Here is a 16,018-nt window from a genome sequence, read left to right as displayed (position 1 = left end):
CGGCCAAAGCTTCGACCCTCCAGCCCTGCTTCAAGACGTTTGGTGGTGGCGTGTGAGTGAGAAAAAAAATGAAAACTTCTGAAATCAAAAAAAACTTCCATTTACGATGTTGATAGGTAAAAAAAGTTGAACTTTATTATTGATTTTTAGTGTGTTCTTTACTCCCTCCAAAATCTTCGATGAAAAACAATGGCGTCTTTCAGCACCAGAAGGTTTTTCGGGAGTGACCAGATACACTGACCTAGGAGGAACATTTTTTGACCAAACTGCAAAAAATTATGAAAACCGGCGCAGGCATGAGGCAAGTCAAAATAAAAACTCGCCTAGAAAAGTCAGTTACACAGGCGCAGATCGCAGGGGGAAACTTTGAAAAAAATAAATACGCCTGAAAAAACAGCACGCGGCAAAAAATCGCCGCAAATGACTGGGGAAAATTGAGCCCATTATCTGGCAGTGATCAAAAGAGATGATTTAGCCTCTGATGAAGACAGAACAAAATCAGTTTGGGTGTAAATTTGTGACACTTTCAGAGCTGCTTGTGAGTATAAAAATCGAAGCTGCTGCAATATGGATCATGGGGCAAAGACCTGGAATTTTCAAGCAGATGAAACTGAGGCCCTGGTTTCTATCATTGAGAGCGGATGGCACGAGCTTCAAAACAAAGGTCCAGTTAAAGTAAAGCCCAGAGAAATGAACAAATGTTGGAGATGATTTCTCTGCAATGGTGACCACCCCGAGGACCAGCAGGCAGTGCAAAAAGAAGTGGCAGGACCTTGGTCAAATAGTTTGTGTAAGTAATATTTTCATTTATGCACTGGAATTACAATTGTACACAGCAGACCCGTTCTCTTAAAAAGTTCTATTTTTATCTTTGCAGAGGAAGGTAGCGCACAACAGAGAGCAAACACAAACTGGAGGAGGTTCGGCAAATGTGCACCCACTGATACCCCTGGAAGCGAGGATCACTGGTCTGACTGATGCTGGCTGTAGAAGGTCAACAACCAGTGCACAAGCTGCGTCCAACTTTCAGAGAGAGAGTTGGTACAGGTGCATCGTCCAGAATCCGGAACCCTTGGGACCAAGGCCGTTCAGGATTCCGCGTTTTTACGGACTTTGGAATGTCTTTCTGACGTCACGAATCCGAAAATACCCGAGCCCAGGTTCTGGTATTTCTGGATTTCGGAATGTGAGAAAGAGGTGGGGGCGGGGGTGGGGGGGGGGGGGGGGCGGTGGAGGGGGTGGGGGCGGGGGCGTGCTCGCCAAGGAGCTGTTCGGGTCACACCGGCCCCGTCGATGAGGTCGTCGGGCGGGGCCCAGCTGTCAAAGAGTTGTTCGGTCGGGGCCTGTTGCCGAGGAAGTGTTCGTGCAGGGCCCCGCCGCCGAGGAAGTGTTCCGGTTGGCCCCGTCGCGGAGGAGCTGTTCGGGCAGGCCGACGAGGAGGCCCCGAGGTAAGGACAGCAGCGGTTAGCTAAGGGCAGCGGTGGTGAGGTAAGGGCAGCGGTGGTAAGGTAAGAGCAGCGGTGGTGAGATAAGGGCAGTGGCGGCAAGGCGAGGCCCGAGATCAGGCAGTGGCGGGACCTCAAGGTTAACAGGGTCGGCGGGTCCGGATTCCAGAACATTTTACGGATTCCAGATGACCCTGCCACCAATCGGTCCAGAGTCCTCCGGATTCCGCAACTCCAGATTTTGGAAGCTGCACCTGTACTGCAAATTCCACAGTCTGGCTTGGCTAGATGTTAAGTACTGCGTGGGCTAGCCACGCTTCGGTTTATGGAATGTCCTCTGTCATGTACGCTTCGGTTTATGCTATGTTCTATCATTCACCGTGGTTCTCCAAATGAGCCTGCGCTGTGTGAGCCTACTCATGCCACCATGCCCCCTCCCCTGCTAATAACCGATCGTCTGCTCTGTTATATTTTACAGAAGTTGCACCCATCCCTGAGGAAGTACAATCCCTGCCTCAGAGAACAATCATTCGCAGAGGAGCCTGACCAGTATGAAATCTTTAATGCAGAACTTCCACAGGAAGGTCAGGACGAGGATGAGCAGGAGGATCAGGGGGAGCGGGATGGCCCCAATGTTGAGACTGTGACACTGAATCTGCAAGAGATGGTGCCATATAGGGATGTACCAACCCCTTTCCGGACTGCTATGACCGATGGGACATTTCATGGTGTCCCACTGTCCGAGGTTATGGCTCCCAGTGGGTTGCAGTGAGCCACACCCAGGTTGAGAAGGGGAATGGAGAGCTCGAGAGCGCTCTCCTGAAATGCAGGATCCAACAGATATGGTTCAGCTCATGGCAATGGTGGGACTGCAGTATGCGGACTATGCCTGTGTCTGTGCACATTTAGAGGCTGAACTCCAGGATATAGTCAATGTTTTCACTGAGGCATATGAAAGCATGGGCCTTACGCTTAACATCTGTAAGACAAATGTTCTCCACCAGCCTGTCACTGCTGCACAGCACTGCCCTCCAATCATCAAGATCCGCAGCGCAGCTCTCGACAACGTGGACCATTTTCCATATCTTGGAAGCCTCTTAGCAACAAAGGCAGACATTTATGCAGAGATTCAACATCGCCTCCAGTGCGCCAGCACAGCCTTCGTCCGCCTGAGCAAAGGAGTGTTTGAAGACCAGGCCCACAAATCTACCACAAAACTCATGGTCTACAAGGCTGTAGTAATACCCGCCCTCCTGTATGGATCTGAGGCATGGACGATGTATAGAAGGCACCTCAAGTCACTGGAGATATATCACCAACGATGTCTCCACAAGATCCTGCAAATCCCCTGGGAGGACAGTCGCACCAACATCAGTGTCCTCGACCAGGCTAACATCCCCAGTATTGAAGCACTGACCACACTCGATCAGCTTCGCTGGGCAGGCCACATAATACGCATGCCAGATACGAGACTCCTTAAGCAAATGCTTTATGCAGATCTCCTTTATGGTAAGCGAGCCAAGGGACGACAGCGGAAACGTTATAAGGACACCCTCAAAGCCTCCCTGGTAAAGTGCGACATCACCACTGACACCTGGGAGACCCTGGCCGCAGACCACCCGAGGTGGAGAAAGTCCATCTGGAAGGGCATTGAGCTGATGCCCTTTTTGCGACATTAGCAGGGGGAAAGGTGTTCACCAAGCTAGATCTAACCTCCGCTTACATGACCCAGGAGCTGGTTGAGTCATCGAAAAAATTAACATGCATTAACACGCAAAAAGGACTGTTCGTGTAACAAGGTGCCCATTCGAGATTTGCTCGGCTGCAACCATATTCCAAAGAAACATGGAGAGCCTGTTGAAATCGGTTCCACACATCGTATTTCAGGATGACATCGTCATCAATGGCTGCGACACCTCTGAACACCTGCACAATCTGGAAGAAGTTTTAAGTCGACTAAACAGAATTGGACTCCGGTTGAAATGATCCAAATGTGTCTTCCTGGCGTCAGAGGTAGAATTCCTGCAGAGGAAGATTGCGGCAGATCGCATCAGACCCATGGAGTGGAAGACAGAGGCCATCAAGAATGCACGCACACCACGAAATGTAACGGAGCTGCGCTCGTTCCTGGGACTCCTCAACTATTTTGGTAACTTTCTTCCAGGGTTGACCACCTTGCTGGAACCATTGCACAAGCTGTTGCGCAAGGGAGATGACTGGGTTTGGGGTAAAAATCAAGAGGCCGCCTTTGAGAAGGCCAGAAACCTGCTGTGTTCGAATAAGTTGCTGGTATTATATGACCCATGTAAACGTCTAGTTTTAGCATGTGATGCGTCGTTGTACGGTGTCGGGTGTTTTTTTTGCAGCAAGCCAATGCAGCGGCCAAGCTTCAACCGGTTGCATATACGTCCAGAAGCCTATCAAAGGCCGAAAGAGGCTACAGCATGGTCGAAAAGGAGGCTTTAGCCTGCGTTTACGGTGCAAAAAAGATGCACCAATATTTGTTTGTACTCAGGTTCAAGTTTGAGACGGACCATAAGCCCCTAATCTCACTGTTTTCAGAAAGCAAAGGCATAAACACCAATGCTTTGTCTGGAATCCAAAGATTGGCCCTAATACTGTCTGTCTATGACTACGTGATCTGCCACAGGCCAGGCACTGGAAACTGCGCCTATGTTCTCAGCCTACTACCGTTGCCCACCACCGGGGTGGAAACGGAGCAGCTACTGGCCATGGATACCTTTGGTAGTGAAGGGTCACCAGTAACGGCCCACCAAATTAAGACCTGGACCAGCCAGGATCCTCTGCTAGCCCTTGCAAAAAGTTGCATCCTCATGGGAGCTGGTCAGCGGTCCCTCGAGACAATCAAGACGAGATCAAGCCATTTCACCGTCGTAAAGACGAAATGTCGATCCATTCAGATTGCCTCTTATGGGTTAACTGCATTATCTTATCAAAGAAAGGCAGGGAAACCTTCATATGTGACCTACACAGCACCCACCCAGGCAAAGTCATGATGAAGGCTATCGCCAGGTGGCCCGGCATTGACTCGGACCTGGAGTCATGCGTGCACCAGTGTAACACAGCTCACATCTGAGCAATGCTTCCAGGGAGGCTCCACTTAGTCTCTGGTCCTGGCCCTCAAAACCATGGCCCAGGATCCATGTGGATTATGCGGGCGCCTTTCTGGGAAAGATGTTTCTGGTTGTTGTGGATGCCTACTCCAAATGGATTGAATGTGCTATAATGGCATCCAGCACATCCGCAACCCCCATTGAAATTCTCAGGGCCATGTTTGCCACCCATGGCTTACCCGATATTCTTGTCAGCGACTATGGTCCGTGCTTCACCAGCTCGGAATTCAATGAATTCATGACCCGTAATGGCATCAAGCATGTCAGATCTGCCCCGTTCAAGCCCACATGCAACGGCCAAGTGGAGCGGGCAGTACAAACTATAAAGCAGAGCTTGAAACACGTCACGGAAGGCTCCTTACAAACCCGCCTGCCCCGGGTACTGCTCAGCTACAGGACACGATCCCACTCACTTACCAAGGTTCCCCCTGCAGAATTACGAATAAACCAAGCACTCAAAACCAGGCTCTCCTCAGTGCACCCTGACCTCAGTGATCAGGTTGTAACCAGGAGTTATCAGCAAAACACGTACCATGATCACGTGGCTGTATCACGCGACATCACTGTAAATGATCCTGCGTTTGTGCTGAATTATGATCAGGGCCCCAAATGGGTCGCCGGCACTGTATTAGCCAAGGAAGGAAATAGAGTGTTTGTTGTCAAACTGCTTAACGGTCAAATGTGCAGACAACATAAGAATTAGGAACAGGAGTAGGCCATCTAGCCCCTCGAGCCTGCTCCGTCACTCAACAAGATCATGACTGATCTGGCCGTGGACTCAGCTCCACTTACCCGCCCACTCCCCATAACCCTTAATTCCCTTATTGTTTAAAAATCTATCTATCTGTGATTTAAATACATTCAATGAGCTTGCCTCAACTGCTTCCCTGGGCAGAGAATTCCACATATTCACAACCCTCTGGTAGAAGAAATTCCTTCTCAACTCGGTTTTAAATTGGCTCCCCCGTATTTTGAGGCTGTGCCCCCTAGTTCTAGTCTCCCCGACCAGTGCAAACAACCTCTCTGCCTCTATCTTGTCCCTTTCATTATTTTAAATGTTTCTATAAGATCACCCCTCATCCTTCTGAACTCCAATGAATAAAGACCCAGTCTACTCAATCTATCATCATAAGGTAACCCCCTGATCTCTGGAATCAGCCTAGTGAATTGTCTCTGTACCCGCTCCAAAGCTAGTATATCCTTCCTTAAGTAAGGTGACCAAAACTGCACGCAGTACTCCAGGTGCAGCCTCACCAATACCCTGTACAGTTGCAGCAGGACCTCCCTGCTTTTGTACTCCATCCCTCTCGCAATGAAGGCCAACATTCCATTTGCCTTCCTGATTACCTGCTGCACCTGCAAACTAACTTTTTGGGATTCATGCACAAGGACCAATTGTGGAGCAGTGGAGGCGTGTCCTGCTCAGTTGGAGCTGTGAGCAGTGAGGAAGCAGCTAGCAACTTGAGCTCCTGCCTGGAGAGCCCTGAGACCAGCCCAGGAAGAGAAGGAAGGAAGGGGCTTCAACACCAACTTCTATCCAGAGGGAGAGGAGGAGAACAGAAAACCTTTAAACAACTTTACCATTCTGCAAGGAGTTGGAGAGAGGGGGAAAAACCACAACAACATCCAGTGTGGAAGGAGGGAGACTCTACATTCTACAGGTGGGTGTGGGTGCATTTCCCCAAACAGACTTTGTTGTATCGGTGGGGGGAGGAAAGAAGACCACTGAGGGCCGGAACATCGCGGGGGGTGTGTGTGTGTGTGGTAGTGTGTGTGGGGGCCTTGCTTACAACTAGGCCCCCCCCCACAATTGGAGAACCCCCCCCACCCCCCCCCCCATTTGCCTAGCCTGGGATAGCTGGAGCTACCAGGCTGAAGATTGTTATTAATCACCCAATTAAAGATCGTTAGGAGTGCCTGGTGGCTCCAGCTACCCCAGGTGAAGACATCTTCTCCCCCCACCTGAAGACCACCTCAAAGACTTTTGTGTTTTGCCATCTGGGGAGTGCACCCACCCACAGCTGCGAGGAGAGACCTGCCCTCGCAGCCCCCCCCCCTTCCCACCCCCCTCTCTCTTTTCTCTGCTACTCTGTTTCTCCCCTCTCTCTCTGAGAACCCTTTCCTTCCAAATTTAAAAAAAAACAATTAAGACAACTGAGCAGAGGGAGCAAGGCCTCTCCCCAATTGTCAACGAGGGGAGAGGTGCCTCGTTAAGGGCTCCTCTGCTCAGTTAACATACGAGGCCATTAAAGACCATTAAGGCCTGTGACTTTGGGGTGGGTGTAGCCCTTAAAGGGACCCCGTGATGGCGACCCCATCCACGCCGGTGGCAGGGCCAGCAAGGTCGTATGCGCAGGCGGTGTCCACATCCACGGCACCTCCTGCGCCAGCCGCTGCCCTGCCACCTTTCAGACTAATAACAAAAAAACACGGGGTCAAGAGCTACACTCACCCCACAATGAGCATCGAGGAGTGCGTGCGGGCGATGGCTGGGGTAGTCGGCCCCTCGGCCATTGTCGCAGCCTCCAAGATGTCTGGGAAGGCCGTGTTCTTCCTGGGGTCGGAGCGGGCGGTGTCCCTGGCCCTTGAAAAGGGGCTCACGGTGGGCGGGACGTTCCTGCCGGTGGACCCTCTCGAGGCCACCGCGCAGAGGGTCATCATTTCAAACGTCCCGCCCTTTGTTCCCGCTGAGCTCCTCCTCCCTCACCTACACCAACTGGGGGAGGTAAGGTCGGGGATCAACCCCATACCGCTCGGCCTCAGGGAGAACAGCCTGCTCCACGTGTTCTCCTTCCGCCGCCAGCTCTTTGTCCGGCTGGCGCGGGAGGAGACGACGGAGGGGAGCTTTAATGTGGTGCACGAGGGGACTGCCTACCGCGTCTTCTGGACGTCGGACGGCGTGCGGTGCCATGCCTGTAGGGAGGTGGGGCATGTTCGTAAGAACTGCCCCGCCTCCAAGGCCGCCAAACCACCGAAGGCGGCCAAGGCTGGCACCGCCGCCACCCCTCCCCCTAGTTGCGTCCGCGTGCCGGGAGCCATGGGTGCGCGGGCATCGTCGGAGGCCTTTGTTTTCAGGGCCTCCGGCGGGGGGGAGGGAGAGCGTTCGACCGGAAAGAAGGCGCGGAAGAAGGCGAAACATCTCGAGGCGGGTCCCCTCGGTGCGCCGGAAAGTCTGACCACCGCGCTCAGCCCAACCCAGTCACCGGCGAGCGCGGGGTGCCCCGAGCCCGTGCCCGGGCCCTTGAACAACACCACAGAGGGGCCCAGGCGCGGGCAAGAAAAGGAAAAGGGGGGGGCGGAGCGGGAGGCCTCGGCAGACATGGAGGTCTCCCTGACTCCGCGCGCCCCCAGGAACAAAAAGAGGCACCGCCCCAATGAGGCGGAGGGGGAACAACATCCCTCCGCGGAGGAGGCGGTGCCCGCCGCGTGTCCCGCGTCCCCCACCAGCGCCCCCAAATTGCGCTGCAGGCGCGAGGAGTCTTTCCCCGGGGAGGGTGAGACAGTTGAGGCTGCCCAGCCTCTGCCTCCCGGGGATGGAGTGGAAGATCTGCCTGTCGTGGGGGGCGTGGGGACCGCGGAGGAATGCGTAGCCGCCGGGCCGGGCGTCCCGGGGACTGAGGCGGGCGAGGCCGAAAAGGCCGAACCTGAGCCCGCCCAGCTATTACCCAACTTCCCCCGGGATTTGCTCGACCCGGCAGAGAATGAAACAAATAATTATGACACTGTAGATGCTGGGCCGGGGGGTGGCAGCGGGGAGGGGGAGGAACACCCACCCTCGCCCCTTACTTTGGAGCTGGAGCACTTGGAGGGCCTGGGGATTTCCTATGGCCGGGTCTCTCCTTGTTCTCCGGTTCCTGGGGCGGAGGGGGAACCCCTTCCGCTGTCATTTCCCGACCCAGCACCATTTTTAAAAGAGCCCAGTGGGGACTCCTCTGCCGACGATCCTGGGGGTGGGATCGGGGCAGTGCCAGGGCCGGTTGGAGCGGCCGGTTCATTTGCCGTACCTTGTGCGGTCGATGGGCCGGCTGCTGGCGGCCACCTCCCGGAGGAGGACGGGGACTCGGTGGGGGACGCGGGTGAAGACCTAGAGACCACCGCCAGGGAGGCGGTGGATCTGCTCGCGGCCGCCGCTAAGGCCCTCCTCGTTCCTGCAAAGGAACTCCGGGACTTTTTGGCCCAGAGCCGGGGTCGCCGCGACCAAGCCCGACTGGCCCTGGAAAAATGGTCCGAGCCGGAGCTGATCAAGGGGTCCGTCCGCGCCGCCGTTAAAACCTTGGCCGCGGGCGGGCCCTTGACAAAGGAGCAGCACCTTGAGCTGCGCGAGCTCGAGGGACTCCTCGCTGGGCTGCGGAGGGAGCGGAGTTCAACAAAAGACTCCGCTCCCTCCCCCACAATAGGTTAAGGTAGAGGTTGCACTATGCTTTTGTCATGAAGATAACCATAGCCAGCCTCAACATCAACGGCGGCAGAGGGGCACGCCGTAGATTTGACAATTTTTCGCTCCTGCGGGAGGGGAAATATGCGGTGTGCTTCCTGCAAGAAACCCACACCGTTCCGGGAGACGAAGCCACGTGGCTCCTGGAATGGCAAGGAGAGGTCCGCATGAGCCACCTCACCGCCATTTCTAGTGGGGTGGCCATCTTGCTGGGCCCGCATTTTCAGCCGGAGATCTTGAGGGTCGAGGAGCCCGTGCCAGGCCGCTTGCTGCACGTAACGGTTCGCCTGGGGGACGTGCCGCTCCATCTCGTGAACGTGTACGCCCCTCATCCCGGCCCGCAGCAAACGCGCTTCTTTGAAGAGGTGTCCGCTCTTCTTGGCTCCGTCGACGTCGGCGACTGCATTGTCCTCGGGGGGGATTTTAACTGCACCCTCGAGGCGAGGGACCGCTCCGGTGCCCCGCAGTGCATGACGGCGATGGAGAAGTTGAGGGACCTGGTCGGGTCCTTCGACTTGGTGGACGTCTGGCGAAATCTCCACCCCGACTCCAGCGCCTTTACTTGGGTGAGGCCTGGAGTTGGATGGTCTAGAGTCGACCGCCTTTACGTGTCTCGGGCGTACGTTTCCTGCGTCCCGGCGGCCTCCATGCGGCCGGTGCCGTGTTCGGACCACCACCTGGTGTGGGCGGAGCTCGCTTCGCTCCGCGCGAGGACGGGGTCCGCGTACTGGCACTTTAACAACCGGCTGCTGGAGGACGTGCGGTTCCAGGACTCGTTCCGTCGATTCTGGTCCGACTGGAGAAGGAAGCAGGGGGGCTTCCCCTCCTTGAGGCTATGGTGGGACGTGGGCAAGGCTCACGTCCGCGTCTTCTGTCAAGAGTACGCGAGGGGGTCGACCAAGAGGCGGGCGGCCAGAGTCGGGCGCCTAGAAAAAGAGGTGCTCGACCTGGAAGCCCGTCTCGGTCAAGTCGTCCAGGGCCCGGCCCTGCGGACGGTGTACGAAGCGAAGAAGGCCGCGCTGAAGGACCTGCAGCTCGTCGGGTCCCGAGGCGCGTTCGTGAGGTCGCGGATCCGGTTCCTGCGGGATCTGGACCGCGGCTCCCCCTTCTTCTACTCGCTGGAAAAAAGGCAGAGTGTCCGTAAGCAGCTCTTGACGCTGCTGGCCGACGACGGCTCTCTCGTCTCGGATCCGGAGGGCGTCAACAACAGGGTCCGTGAATATTACGGGGCTCTGTTCTCTCCGGATCCGTCCAGCGAGGAAGCGCGTAGAGTTTTGTGGGAGGACCTGCCGAAGGTCAGCCCGGAGGGCGCCGAAAATCTGGAAGCTCCGCTAAGCCTGGCGGAGCTGACCGGTGCCCTCGCCCGGCTCTCGAGGGGAAAATCCCCGGGGCTGGACGGGCTGACCGTGGAGTTCCACAGGGCGTTCTGGGACGTCCTGGGGAGCGACTACGCGCGGGTCCTGGGGGAAAGTCTGGCGACCGGGGAGATGCCCCTCTCTTGGCGCAGGGCAGTCATCGTCCTGCTGCCTAAGAAGGGCGATCTCCGCCTCCTTAAGAACTGGCGCCCGGTCTCCCTCCTCAGCACGGACTACAAAATCTTCGCCAGGGCGATGTCTGCTCGCCTTGGTGCCGTGCTGGACCACATGATCCACCCCGACCAGTCATACACGGTCCCGGGCCGGACAATCCACGACAACATCCATCTGGTCCGGGACCTCATCCATTGTTCCCAGGAGGCTGGTCTGTCGGTCGCCTTCCTATCCCTCGACCAAGAGAAGGCGTTCGACAGGGTGGATCACGACTATCTGCTCGGAACTCTGCGCGCTTTCGGGTTCGGGACGCATTTCGTCGCCCGGATCCGACTTTTGTACGCCGCCGCGGAGTGTCTGATTAAGGTTAACGGGTCCTTGACGGCGCCCCTTCGCTTTAGGAGAGGGGTGCGCCAGGGATGCCCCATGTCCGGCCAGTTATACGCCGTTTGCGTGGAGCCTTTCCTGCGCCTCTTGCGGACGAGGTTGACGGGACTGGCTCTGCAAGGGCCGGGCGTGGAGGTCGTCCTCTCGGCTTACGCCGATGACGTGCTCCTCGCGGTAGAGGATCCCGCTGACCTGCGGAGGATGCGTGAGTGCCAGGAGATTTACTCGGCCGCGTCCTCCGCCAGGATCAACTGGGAGAAATGTTCCGGACTCCTGGTGGGTCAGTGGCGGGTGGACTCCCTGCCGGAGGAGCTCAGGCCTTTTGCCTGGAGCACGACCCATCTCCTCTATCTGGGAGTCTACCTTAGCCCCGACGAGGAAGCCTGGCCGGCGAACTGGCAGGAGCTGGAGGCCAAGGTCGCCGCTCGCCTAGGGCGCTGGACAGGACTGCTCCGAGTGCTGTCCTACAGGGGTCGAGCGCTAGTCATAAACCAGCTGGTGGCCGCAATGCTGTGGTACCGGCTGGTCACTTTGACCCCTCCCCCTGCGTTTGTCGCCAAGATACAGAAGAAGCTGGTGGACTTCTTCTGGAACAACAGGAAGCACTGGGTCTCTGTCGCGGTCTTGAGTCTCCCGCTTGAGGAGGGCGGTCAGTCGTTGGTGTGCGTCAGCGCCCAGCTCGCGACTTTCCGTCTTCAGACCCTGCAGAGATACCTTTACGTCGAGCCCCCTCCTAGGTGGTGTGCTCTGGCGAGGTATTTCTTCCGCCAGCAGCTCGACCTCAATTATGACACGCAGCTCCTGTTTGTGAACTTGGGGGGTGCCAGGACCGCCCTCCGGGAGCTGCCTGTCTTTTACAGGGAACTCATCAGGGTCTGGAACAAAGTCTCCACCAAGCGCAGCTCTCCGCCGGCTGGAGTGGCGGCCGTCCTGCAGGAGCCGCTGCTCGGGAATCCGTACCTCCACGGCCGAGGCTTCATGTGGCGGTCGGAAGAGAGGGCTGTGGCTGGTGAGGTGACCAGGGTCAGGGACCTGCTCGATGGCGGAGGAGCGGGCTGGATGGCGCCAGTCACGCTGGCGCGGCGCCTAAATTCTGCCAACGTCCGCCGCGCGGCCGATGCCATCGAGTCGCTAAAAACAGCTCTGGGCCCTGACTCCGTTAGGTGTATCGAGGAGGCTCAAGCACGTGGGGAGATCCCGTCCGAACTGACCCCCGTCCGGACGGAATTCCTCATCGGCGCCAAACCCCGGAACCTCCCTCGGGGGCCGGCGCCTCACAACTTGAGCCGCCTCGGGGAAATCCCCTCCGTGCCTTTCAGTTCCGCGCGGAGGGGTTTCCTGTACGGGCTGCTCCTGCACACCCTCAACTTTGCCATCCTCGCCGGCCGTCCGGACACGCCATGGCGCACCATCTTGCCGTCCGGAGGAGGCGGGGGTCCCCGATGGAGGGCACTCTACGCGGGGGTCCTCCCACTATTCATCGGGGACTTGGCCTGGAGGGTGGTGCACGGAGCAGTGCCGTGCAACAAATTTTTAAGCCGGTTCACGGACTCCCAGGCCGCCTGCAATTTCTGCGGTCTGGAGGAGTCCGTGTTCCATGTTTTTATGGAGTGCACAAGGTTGCAGCCCCTGTTCCATTATTTGAAGGGGCTGCTCCTGAAATTCTGGCTGCACTTCAGTCCCACTCTCCTGATCTTTGGGCACCCTGTGCGGAGGGGAGCGGGTAGGTCCGAAGGCCTCCTCGTAGGACTGCTCCTGGGCACGGCCAAGGGTGCCATCAGCCGGTCCAGGCAGCGGGCGGTCGAGGGGGTCGTTCAACCTGACTGCCTGCCTCTCTTCCGCTCTTACATCCGGTCCAGGGTGTCCTTGGAGATGGAGCACGCGGTGTCCACCGGTACGCTCGCGGCCTTCCGCGAGAGGTGGGCACCGGAGGGACTGGAGTGCATCATCACGCCCGGCAACCAAATTTTAATTTGATTTTACGTTTTAAAGTTAATTTGTTTTAATTGCCGGTGCTTTTAGTGTCCCCTTCCCTTTTATAGGGGGCACTGGGGAAAAATTGTGATTTTAGTGCCCAAAAAAAAACAAAAAAAAAAAGAAAAAACAAAAAAAAAACACAAAAAAGGGGGGAAAAAAAAATGGGCCTTGTAAATGTCTGGAGTGTCACCCAGGTCGGGTGGCACAGTTTAATGTTTATGTTTTCGCAGGTAGACTCTAAAAGAGTTTCATGCACAAGGACCAATTGTGGAGCAGTGGAGGCGTGTCCTGCTCAGTTGGAGCTGTGAGCAGTGAGGAAGCAGCTAGCAACTTGAGCTCCTGCCTGGAGAGCCCTGAGACCAGCCCAGGAAGAGAAGGAAGGAAGGGGCTTCAACACCAACTTCTATCCAGAGGGAGAGGAGGAGAACAGAAAACCTTTAAACAACTTTACCATTCTGCAAGGAGTTGGAGAGAGGGGGAAAAACCACAACAACATCCAGTGTGGAAGGAGGGAGACTCTACATTCTACAGGTGGGTGTGGGTGCATTTCCCCAAACAGACTTTGTTGTATCGGTGGGGGGAGGAAAGAAGACCACTGAGGGCCGGAACATCGCGGGGGGTGTGTGTGTGTGTGGTAGTGTGTGTGGGGGCCGTGCTTACAACTAGGCCCCCCCCCACAATTGGAGAACCCCCCCCACCCCCCCCCCCATTTGCCTAGCCTGGGATAGCTGGAGCTACCAGGCTGAAGATTGTTATTAATCACCCAATTAAAGATCGTTAGGAGTGCCTGGTGGCTCCAGCTACCCCAGGTGAAGACATCTTCTCCCCCCACCTGAAGACCACCTCAAAGACTTTTGTGTTTTGCCATCTGGGGAGTGCACCCACCCACAGCTGCGAGGAGAGACCTGCCCTCGCAGCCCCCCCCCCTTCCCACCCCCCTCTCTCTTTTCTCTGCTACTCTGTTTCTCCCCTCTCTCTCTGAGAACCCTTTCCTTCCAAATTTAAAAAAAAACAATTAAGACAACTGAGCAGAGGGAGCAAGGCCTCTCCCCAATTGTCAACGAGGGGAGAGGTGCCTCGTTAAGGGCTCCTCTGCTCAGTTAACATACGAGGCCATTAAAGACCATTAAGGCCTGTGACTTTGGGGTGGGTGTAGCCCTTAAAGGGACCCCGTGATGGCGACCCCATCCACGCCGGTGGCAGGGCCAGCAAGGACGTATGCGCAGGTGGCAACCGCTTCCACAGCACCTCCTGCACCACCCGCTGCCCTGCCACCATTTACACTTATAACAAAAAAACACGGGGTCAAGAGCTACACTCACCCCACAATGAGCATCGAGGAGTGCGTGCGGGCGATGGCTGGGGTAGTCGGCCCCTCGGCCATTGTCGCAGCCTCCAAGATGTCTGGGAAGGCTGTTTTCTTCCTGGGGTCGGAGCGGGCGGTGTCCCTGGCCCTCGAAAAGGGGCTCACGGTGGGCGGGACGTTCCTGCCGGCGGATCCTCTCGAAGCCACCGCGCAGAGGGTCATCGTGTCGAACGTCCCGCCCTTTGTTCCCGCTGGGCTCCTCCTCCCTCACCTACAACAACTGGGGGAGGTAAGGTCAGGGATCAACCCCATACCGCTCGGCCTCAGGGAGAACAGCCTGCGCCACGTGTTCTCCTTCCGCCGCCAGCTCTTTGTCCGGCTGGCGCGGGAGGACGTGACAGAAGGGCACTTTAATGTGGTGCACGAGGGGACTGCCTACCGCGTCTTTTGGACGTCGGACGGCGTGCGGTGCCATGCCTGCAGGGAGGTGGGGCATGTTCGTAAGAACTGCCCCGCCTCCAAGGCCGCCAAACCACCGAAGGCGGCCATAGCTGGCGCCGCCGCCACCCCTCCCCCTAGTTGCGTCCGCGTGCCGGGAGCCATGGGTGCGCGGGCATCGTCGGAGGCCTTTGTTTTCAGGGCCTCTGGCGGGGGGGAGGGAGAGCGTCCGAGCGGAAAGAAGGCGCGGAAGAAGGAGAAACATCTAGAGGCGGGTCCCCTCGGTGCGCCGGAAAGTCTGACCACCGCGCTCAGCCCAAACCAGTCACCGGCGAGCGCGGGGTGCCCCGAGCCCGTGCCCGGGCCCTTGAATAACACCACAGAGGGGCCCGGGCGCGGGCAAGAAAAGGAAAAGGGGGGGGCGGAGCGGGAGGCCTCGGCAGACATGGAGGTCTCCCTGACTCCGCGCGCCCCCAGGAACAAAAAGAGGCACCGCCCCAATGAGGCGGAGGGGGAACAACATCCCTCCGCGGAGGAGGCGGTGCCCGCCGCGTGTCCCGCGTCCCCCACCAGCGCCCCCAAATTGCGCTGCAGGCGCGAGGAGTCTTTCCCCGGGGAGGGTGAGGCAGTCGAGGCTGCCCAGCCGCTGCCTCCTGGGGAGGGCGTGGAAGATCTGCCTGTCGTGGGGGGCGTGGGGCCAGTGGAAGAATGCGTAGCCGCCGGGTCGAGCGTCCCGGGGACCGAGGCGGGCGGGGCCGAAAAGGCCGAACCTGAGCCCGCCCAGCTATTATCCAACTTCCCCCGGGAGTCGCTCGACCCGGCAGAAATACAAACAAATAATTATGACACTGTAGATGCTGGGCCGGGGGGTGGCAGCGGGGAGGGGGAGGAACACCCACCCTCGCCCCTTACTTTGGAGCTGGAGCACTTGGAGGGCCTGGGGATTTCCTATGGCCGGGTCTCTCCTTGTTCTCCGGTTCCTGGGGCGGAGGGGGAACCCCTTCCGCTGTCATTTCCCGACCCAGCACCATTTTTAAAAGAGCCCAGTGGGGACTCCTCTGCCGACGATCCTGGGGGTGGGATCGGGGCAGTGCCAGGGCCGGTTGGAGCGGCCGGTTCATTTGCCGTACCTTGTGCGGTCGATGGGCCGGCTGCTGGCGGCCACCTCCCGGAGGAGGACGGGGACTCGGTGGGGGACGCGGGTGAAGACCTAGAGACCACCGCCAGTGAGGCGGTGGATCTGCTCGCGGCCGCCGCTGAGGCCCTCCTCATTCCTGCAAAGGAACTCCGGGACTTTTTGGCCCAGAGCCGGGGTCGCCGCGACCAAGCCCGACTGGCCCTGGAAAAATGGTCCGAGCCGGAGCTGA

Source organism: Pristiophorus japonicus, chromosome 10 (genome assembly GCF_044704955.1).
Source record: "Pristiophorus japonicus isolate sPriJap1 chromosome 10, sPriJap1.hap1, whole genome shotgun sequence".
Lineage (NCBI taxonomy): Eukaryota > Metazoa > Chordata > Chondrichthyes > Pristiophoridae > Pristiophorus > Pristiophorus japonicus.
This window is presented reverse-complemented; position numbering follows the sequence as displayed.